The 7787-nt window shown below is 41.1% G+C and overlaps 1 pseudogene; it reads right to left on the bottom strand.

Annotated features, from left to right (window-relative positions):
* Nucleotides 1-5590: 5590 nt before the first annotated feature.
* Nucleotides 5591-5680, bottom strand: LOC127666394 (uncharacterized; annotated as a pseudogene).
* Between the last annotated feature and the right edge of the window lie 2107 nt (nucleotides 5681-7787).

Here is a 7787-nt window from a genome sequence, read left to right as displayed (position 1 = left end):
CAGTCCAGGTAGGGGAAGGAGACCCAATGACAGGCAACAGAGTCAGAGACAGCAGTCCCCATGCCCTCAGATTGTTAGAGGATCTACATGAAGACCAAGCTACACAACTGTTTGGTGAGGGAGGAGCAAGTTAAGAGATGTAGCCTTGTTAGAGGAACTGTGTCCTGGGGGGTAGGCTTTGAAGTGTTTCAAACCCCACACTAAGCCCAGCTTCCCTCCCCACCCCATCTCTCTGCTTGCAACTTGCAGATCAGATGTGAGCTCGAAGCTATTGCTTCAGCACCATGTCTGCCAATAAACATGCTCCACCATTTTGATCATGACCTAACACTCTGAAACTGTAAACTAACCCCAATTAAATGCTCCTTTTATAAGTTGCCTTGGCCATGCTGTCCTCTCTCAGCAATAGAACAGTAACTAATAGGGCTCTGACAACATGAAAACACATCTCTCACCTCAAAGGAGGATAAAAAAAATAGTTTGTTCTAGAGTCAAATGAGGGTGGACATGATCTGAGACACAGATTAAGATTATTGCAAATTCCGTGTTCCAACATGGAAACAGTTTCATGATGTTTTTTATAGAATAGAATAAATAAAGTGATAAATCAAGGCACTTTTCAAAAACACTGGTGGAAACATTAAGCATGTGACTCCAGAAAAGCTGCCAACTCTCAGCTACTGGCCTCTATACTGGTGACAGCATTTTGTTCAGTGATTTTTATCTGCTAGTCAGATAATGTTAGGTCCAACACAGGGAAGGGCCAGGAAAGGCTATTTAGGATATGAAAAAATAGGTCAAGACAAATTGTTAGACTCACCATAGAAGTTTTAATCACACAGCATTTGCAGACACAACTTCCTTTCCAGAAATTCTATCTCACAACTCTAAGTCTCTATGCAGTCTTAGAGAAAACAGGAAAATGTCTAGTTCTCAAGCACCAGACTCTCCTTACACTGGTACATTCATTCGTGGAAAGGAGTTAACATACGTCTCCAGGAATAGAGGCATCAGAGAGAGCTAGTTCACAGGCAAAATATCAGACACTGAGTCTGTGGGTTCGGATAAGTGTAAACCATCCATCCTGGTGCTGATACCCAGGATATTCCATCTGGTTGTGCCAGTTATTCCTTTTATAAGTCAGAGCCACCTCTCTGGACAAAAGACTGAGAGATCACAGCTGGGATCAATGCCCTCCCTCCCATTCATCTCTCCCATTCTTGTTTTTGCTTTACAGATGGGATTAGAGATATTTAGGGTATGAGCAAAACTATCAAAGGCCAGAGCTACAGGCCACAGGAAGCATAGGCCACTCCCACCACCTAAGTCCAAGTCCCCCATGTAAGATCACATGAGGCCAACTGAGGTCTCTTTTCTAATAGGCCACAAAAGCCTTTCCAGACAATAGGCTGAGGTGAAGGAAAAGGAGCACTCCTGATTGAATTCTTCCTCTTGCTTTCACAGACAGAAAGCAAAGGTTCAAATGTTCCTGAGTCCCTCCTAACTTTCCTCTTGTAAACCAGGAAAAAAAAATCAGATATTCGGGGCTTCATGTGAAAGGTCCTAGTTTTTTATAGGTGGGAAGGTACTTAAGTTTTCAAAAAGTTGTTTGTCTCCATTTGCAAGACACATAAACTGATTGTGGGTACACCATAAGTCTAGTCACCCCAAGTCTAGCCTGGTAGTCTCAGGCTAGACACTGGTAAAAACATATACTTCTCTTGGTTTGATCATAGGGGCTGGCCAGTCACTTATGACCTTATAATGTTTAGAGATATGAGAGAGTAACTTTTAAAAATCAAGTTTGTATCTCTGATAACATTCTTTTAAAAAAAAATGTTTTCTGTCTCTTATCAACCCCAGTTCCCAGAATGTTCCCCAGCAGGTGATAAGATCCATTTAAACAAATCATTGCAGATTATTAGGAGGCCAGATGGGTCTAGCCTGTCATCACTGGACTCCTCCACAAGACTATACCAAGTAGCCAGCATATACTAGGGGAAGAAAAATACCTTTTGTGCATACATTCTCTTGGTAAATTCCCTGCATTGTTTAAGCTCATCCTCTAAAAATCTCCCAAACAGTAACTTTATATAAAGAGTTTTCTCAAAGATTCCTTGGTTGATTTCTAGGGAATGGCGGTTTGAGTAGGAATGGCCCCCATAGACTCACGTGTTTGAATGCTTGGCCCATGAGGAGTAGCACTATTAGGAGTCATGGCCTTGGAGTAGGTATGGCCTTGTGGAAGGATGTGTGTCACTGTGGGAGCAGGCTTTATGCTCAAGATCAGGCTCAGTGGCATAGGTCTTTTCCGGCTACCCACAGATCAAGATGTAGACCTCTCAGCTCCTCCAGCGCCATGTCTGCCTGGATGCTGCCATGCTTTCCACCATGATGATAATGGACTGAACCTCTGAACTATAAGCCAGCCCCAATTAAATATTTTCCTTTAGAAGAATTGCCATGGTCATGGTGTCTCTTCACAAAAATAGAAACCCCAAGACAGGGGAAATGTTACGAACACACATTTTGAGCAGAGTTTTCCTATGAGTCCATCTGCTACTTGCCCTCGTTCAAAATCACAGTTGTTGTAGATCATTCTCTGGACTGTATAAAGAAAAAAATATTTTTGACTGACTTGTGTTTTCTATAAGGCTTATCTCAAAACTTTACAAAACCCCATAGTTTAACAGTATGCATAGAGGTAACATTAATTTATTACATGTAGTATGTTATGTTATGCATGTAGTTTGTATTCATTTCTTTTAATAAAATGAGAAAATTTTAAGCCAGATACAGCTCTCAGCCCGGTAGCTGGTGAGTATCGAGAAACTTGAGGCCAGTCTGATCTATGTACTATCTTGCAACAGAATATCCAAGGATCCAATAGTTGTCTAGTCCACAAGCTGAATGTCTCAGGTTACACCAGAGTCCCAAAAAGGTAAGCTCTAACAGCAGAGAAGGAATGGATTTTGCCAAGAGTAAGGGCAAGCAGGCAAAAAGCAAAAGCTTGCTTCTCCCATATTCTTTATATAGGCTGCCACCCGAAGGTGTGGCCCACATCAAAGGGCCACCTCAAAAGATCCATATTAAAACTGCGTCTTCCCACTTCAAATAATTTAATTAAAAAAAAATCCCTCTTAGGTACACCAGCTGCTTGGGTTTTAGCTAACTCCAGGTGTAGTCAAGTTGACACCACAGCCAAGAATTGCTGTCACACCATCCAAGGTCAACTAGGACCTAGTAAACTGTGAGACATCTCTGAAAATAGCCTGTAGCTCTCTGGTGACTCACCTTTCCTCTTGTTTAAAGAAGGCTTGGAGACCCCACTGGATATACTCCAATAGTTCAAGTCTAACCAGTATCTTCTATTCTATAAATGGGAGAGTCAACACAGAGGAAAAATTTCCCTCCATATTTCCAAGCGCATTCTTTGTCTCAGCATTAGCATACTCTGGCAGCTAGCATGTTCCTTCAGCATCCTCCAGTAAAAACACAAACATGCCCTCCTCTCTACACTCAGAGAGTTCCTTGGCATTAAAATTTTTAAATTTTTGTGGTATATAGAGATGTGATTCTTCCCTCTTTTATTATAAAAATATTGTTGTAAAGTTCTAAGGGCCTGTTCTATAGTATCTTACCTTTGCGAATTATGAGGAATCTCAGTAATATGACTAATATCAAATTGTTAATAAAACATCTCAAATGACTGACTATAATAATCAGTCATAATATTTGTCTTAATCTAATTTGGAACATTTAGTATAAAAAATAACATATGTAATGACTAATTTTATTTTATATTTTGTTTCTTATGTTAAAACAGTTATAACTAGAAAGCTTGAAAAGCTGTCAATAGTATGTATATTTTTTAATTTTTTAATTGTATTTGTATAAATAATTGTAAAAGTTAAGAATTAGTAGCATTAAAAAGAAACAATTTTAAACAATTATAAGTCATGAGCTATATATGTATATTGTTAATATAAAAATAAAAGATTTGATTTTCAACATTTTAAAAAGAACAGCTACAGCACCCAATTCAATTATCTGTGCTGAAGCAAGGGGACACTCAAAAGAATAAACATGTGATCTAATTATATGAGCTTTACTCCCATAGTAGATGTATTTTTATAGGATGCATGTATAAATCTATAACAATATAAAAACATGTATAGAGGCAAATTTTTTAACAATTTATCTTTTGATAACAATTATTAATTTTGTCAAAAAGGCTTGTCATGTAATAGATTAACAATTAATTATAATCAATTTGATTGTTGTTTAAAATAAGGACTACTTGCTCTCTGCAGCTTTTCTCCTCCAAGTTGGCTTTCTCCCTGGGGGGAGGGGGGAGCTCTCTTAACTTAATGGCACATCAGCAGGGTATGGTCCCTTCAAGAGAGGAGAATAAAGAGAAGCTGAGGGGGCGGCTGAGGAAGGTTTTGGAGAATTCTTTTTAGGGGAAAGTGAGGTCACAGAAGCTGCCCGAGACAAAGGGCAGAGGCAATATTCAGTGACAGACAAAAGCTGTTGTCTGTCAGGGTCCTCGTTCACACTCTGAATGAGCCCCCAGTAACTAAAGAATGTATCAGACACTGGTTTACCGGTATTCAGAATCTTATTAATTTCCTTACCAACCTTATCTCAAGTTTGCGGATGAATATCAGGTCCACTTAAAATTAACCAAGGACATTTATCATCAACAAAACAAAAGAACTTAATTAAATCTTTTTTCTTAACTCTTATTCCTCTCTCCCTGAATTAATGTTTGATTCCTCTTATGAAACAAGCCTCTTTAGCCTCTTTTGATAATTGTTTCCCTATGACAATCGGACGACAATTTTTGGCCACTTACCTGCCCCTCCAGCAACGCACGAGCTATGCAGTCTGTGGGGTCCTTCTTTTCCCAGGGTTTCTCCGTAGTCCGGTAGTTGACCGTACTTTGGGTCCCTGGCTCAGGTGCCACTATGGCCCGTCCAGCAGGTCCAGTTATTCAGGGTTCCGAAGGGGTGCTACCAGAGGGTCAAAGGGGGGAGAGAGAAAGGAGACCAGGCAAGGGGGGTTCAATTGTCGAGATCTCCTTTAATTTTCCGGGGTTCACAGGTTTTAAGCTTTCAGAGGAAGAGCTTGCCTCGAGGCAAGAACATAGGAGGGAGGGGCATTCTTGGCAGTTTCAGCAGGAAAAGATAAGGGCCGTCCAGTGGAGACATCTGATGTTTGCAGAGTCTGGAGCATCCTGTGGTTACCTCAGAACTTCCCTTCAACCGTCAGTTCATGGGGAGAGGCTCTTCTTCGTTTTACTCAGGACCTTTGCCCTGCCAGCCCTACGGACTGTTAGTGAGGGTCCATTATGGCTTCCCACAGCACCGAGAAAGCATATCTAGAAAAACACAATGGGGCTGGAGAGATGGCTCAACAGTTAAGAGCACTGATTACTCTTCTAGAGGTCCTGAGTTCAATTCCCAGAAACCACATGATGGCTCACAACCATCTGTGATGGGATCCAGTGACCTCTTCTGGTGTGTTTGAACACAGCAACAGTGTACTCACCTACATAAAATAAATAAATCTTTAGAAAAACACCATGAATGAATGAATAAATAAATAAATAAATAACACATTCCTATGTGTAAGCATGTTACTACACTTGATCTTAGCCAAAAGGCCAAGAAGCGATGCATGTTAAGAATGTTTTTAGCCTTGCCTACATATATGTGTGTGTGTGTATGTGTGTGTATGTGTGTGTTTGTGTGTGTTTGTGTGTGTATATGTGTATGTGTGTGTGTGTGTCTGTTTGTGTATGTGTGTCTGCTTGTGTGTGTGTGTGTTTGTGTGTATGTGTGTGTGTGTGTGTGAGACAGTGCATATCAAGGATTTTTTTTTGGATGGCTCTCCTGCATATCCCACTCCTCTGACACAGATTCTTCAAGATAATATGGACAGTTCTTTTGATTATACTTTTGATGGGACTGTTATTTTTATTACATGTATTTTGCAGATGCATGGTATGGAAAATTCCCAAAGGAGTCATGCCACCATCAGCTGCCCGTCATCCCAATCCCAGGCCTTAACCACTAAGTCCTCCTACAGCCTCAAGAGACGGTGATCTCTGAGAGGGAGGAACGAGGGCATGGGATTCAGAGAGCTCTCAGGTAGGAAGACAGGCAAGGGAAAGAGGGTCCAGGTAGATCCATGCCCCTTTTTAAGTTTTATCGAGATTGCAATTTAGTTTTGACATTCCTCCCTCCAAACCCTTCCATATACCCTTCCCTGCTCTCCTTCAGATTCATTACTTCACGGTCTTTTCTGTTTTTGTTAATTGTTATTATACATATATATGTATATGGACATACATATATATCTCTAAAATATGACCTGTTCAGTCCATGTAATGCTACCTGTACGTTTGTTCTCTGGGATGACTATTTGGCACAGGACAACCAATTGTTGTTCTTCCCTGGGAGAGGGAAAAACAGCTTTCTCAGTTGCTTGTAGTTTTTGGTATGGAACTGAGGCCTCCTGACCTTTCTCCTGCCCAGTTTAGTACGTTCATGTACTTTTCACTTAAACATTAAAATGCCCGAGTTCTTGATTTGATGCTTCTCTCACACTCCAAGACAAAGACCCAGTGGGTTTTTTTCCTGCTTGAGGGAACTGTTTAGTGGGACTGTCAAATCTCCCACAATGGGGGTGGGGATGAGCAGGTTCCTAGGCCAAGTACAGATCAGTTTCCCTTTCTTTGTCTGAATTATCCAATTCCCAACCATAACCCAAACCAACCAGTTCTGAAGGAGAAAGAAAATTTACAACATCCTCAAATATATAAAACTTGGGGCTCTGCCAGACAAACTTGGATTCCAGATCTGGAGTTCCTTCTCGACTGGGGAAGTCTGTCTCCTTGTGTGCTTTGTCTGTTTGTGCTTCTGCTTTCAATAAAACTTGGCTGAGTGCTAAGACCTTGCTTTTCCTGCCTTCCTCTTCTTTAAATAAGCAAATAAATTAAATCTGTTCCTGCAACCTTAGATGACCTCATCACAGTGGGATCAGAATGATTCTCCCTCCCTGGAAGATTAGCAATTGCCAATATCTCCCTAGTAAAGGGTGAGTCCTAAAGAACATCTTCCCATCTATGTCAGGATCTAGTGATGTTTAGGTCATATGCAGGTATAAACATAAATATTTAGAAGGCAATTTGACAATGTGAGCATTTTGGGGGGAATTAGTTCTAATGCTTTGTCTTAATTCACCGCCCAAAGCCACACTTCCAGACCTGAGGGTTCCTGCCCCAAACTGGCTTCAACCGATAATAAAGAATTGACATATAGCCAATGGCTGAGCAGAAAGACAGAAACAGGACTTTTAGATTGCAAGGGACAGAGAGAGACAGGGCAAGAAGAGGAGAATTGCCATGACTTAGAGGGAGAGGAATCAGATTTAAGAGCTGCAAAAGAAAAATCATCCAGCAATGTAGGTGGAAAGGGAAAGTGGCCCTATTGGGACAGGGATGCGGGGAGCTGCCTAGAAGGTAACAGGGCAGCAAAGATAAGACAGAGATTTAGAAAGTGTTAAGCAGGAGTACCAGAAGGAAATGCTAGACTCGGGGAGGTTTAGAAATATCCAGCTGGGGGATGGAGAGTTGGCTCAGCAGTTAAGAGCACCTACTGCTTTTCCAATGGTCCTGAGTTCAATTCCTGGGAGCCACATAGTGGCTCACAACCATCCATAATGAACTCTGATGCCCTCTTCTGGAGTGTACAGTGTACTTACATACAATAAACACTCAT

The sequence above is a fragment of the Apodemus sylvaticus genome, chromosome 15, assembly GCF_947179515.1.
Source record: "Apodemus sylvaticus chromosome 15, mApoSyl1.1, whole genome shotgun sequence".
Lineage (NCBI taxonomy): Eukaryota > Metazoa > Chordata > Mammalia > Rodentia > Muridae > Apodemus > Apodemus sylvaticus.
Note: the sequence above shows the minus strand (reverse complement) of the source record. Positions and strands in the feature narration are given on the sequence as shown.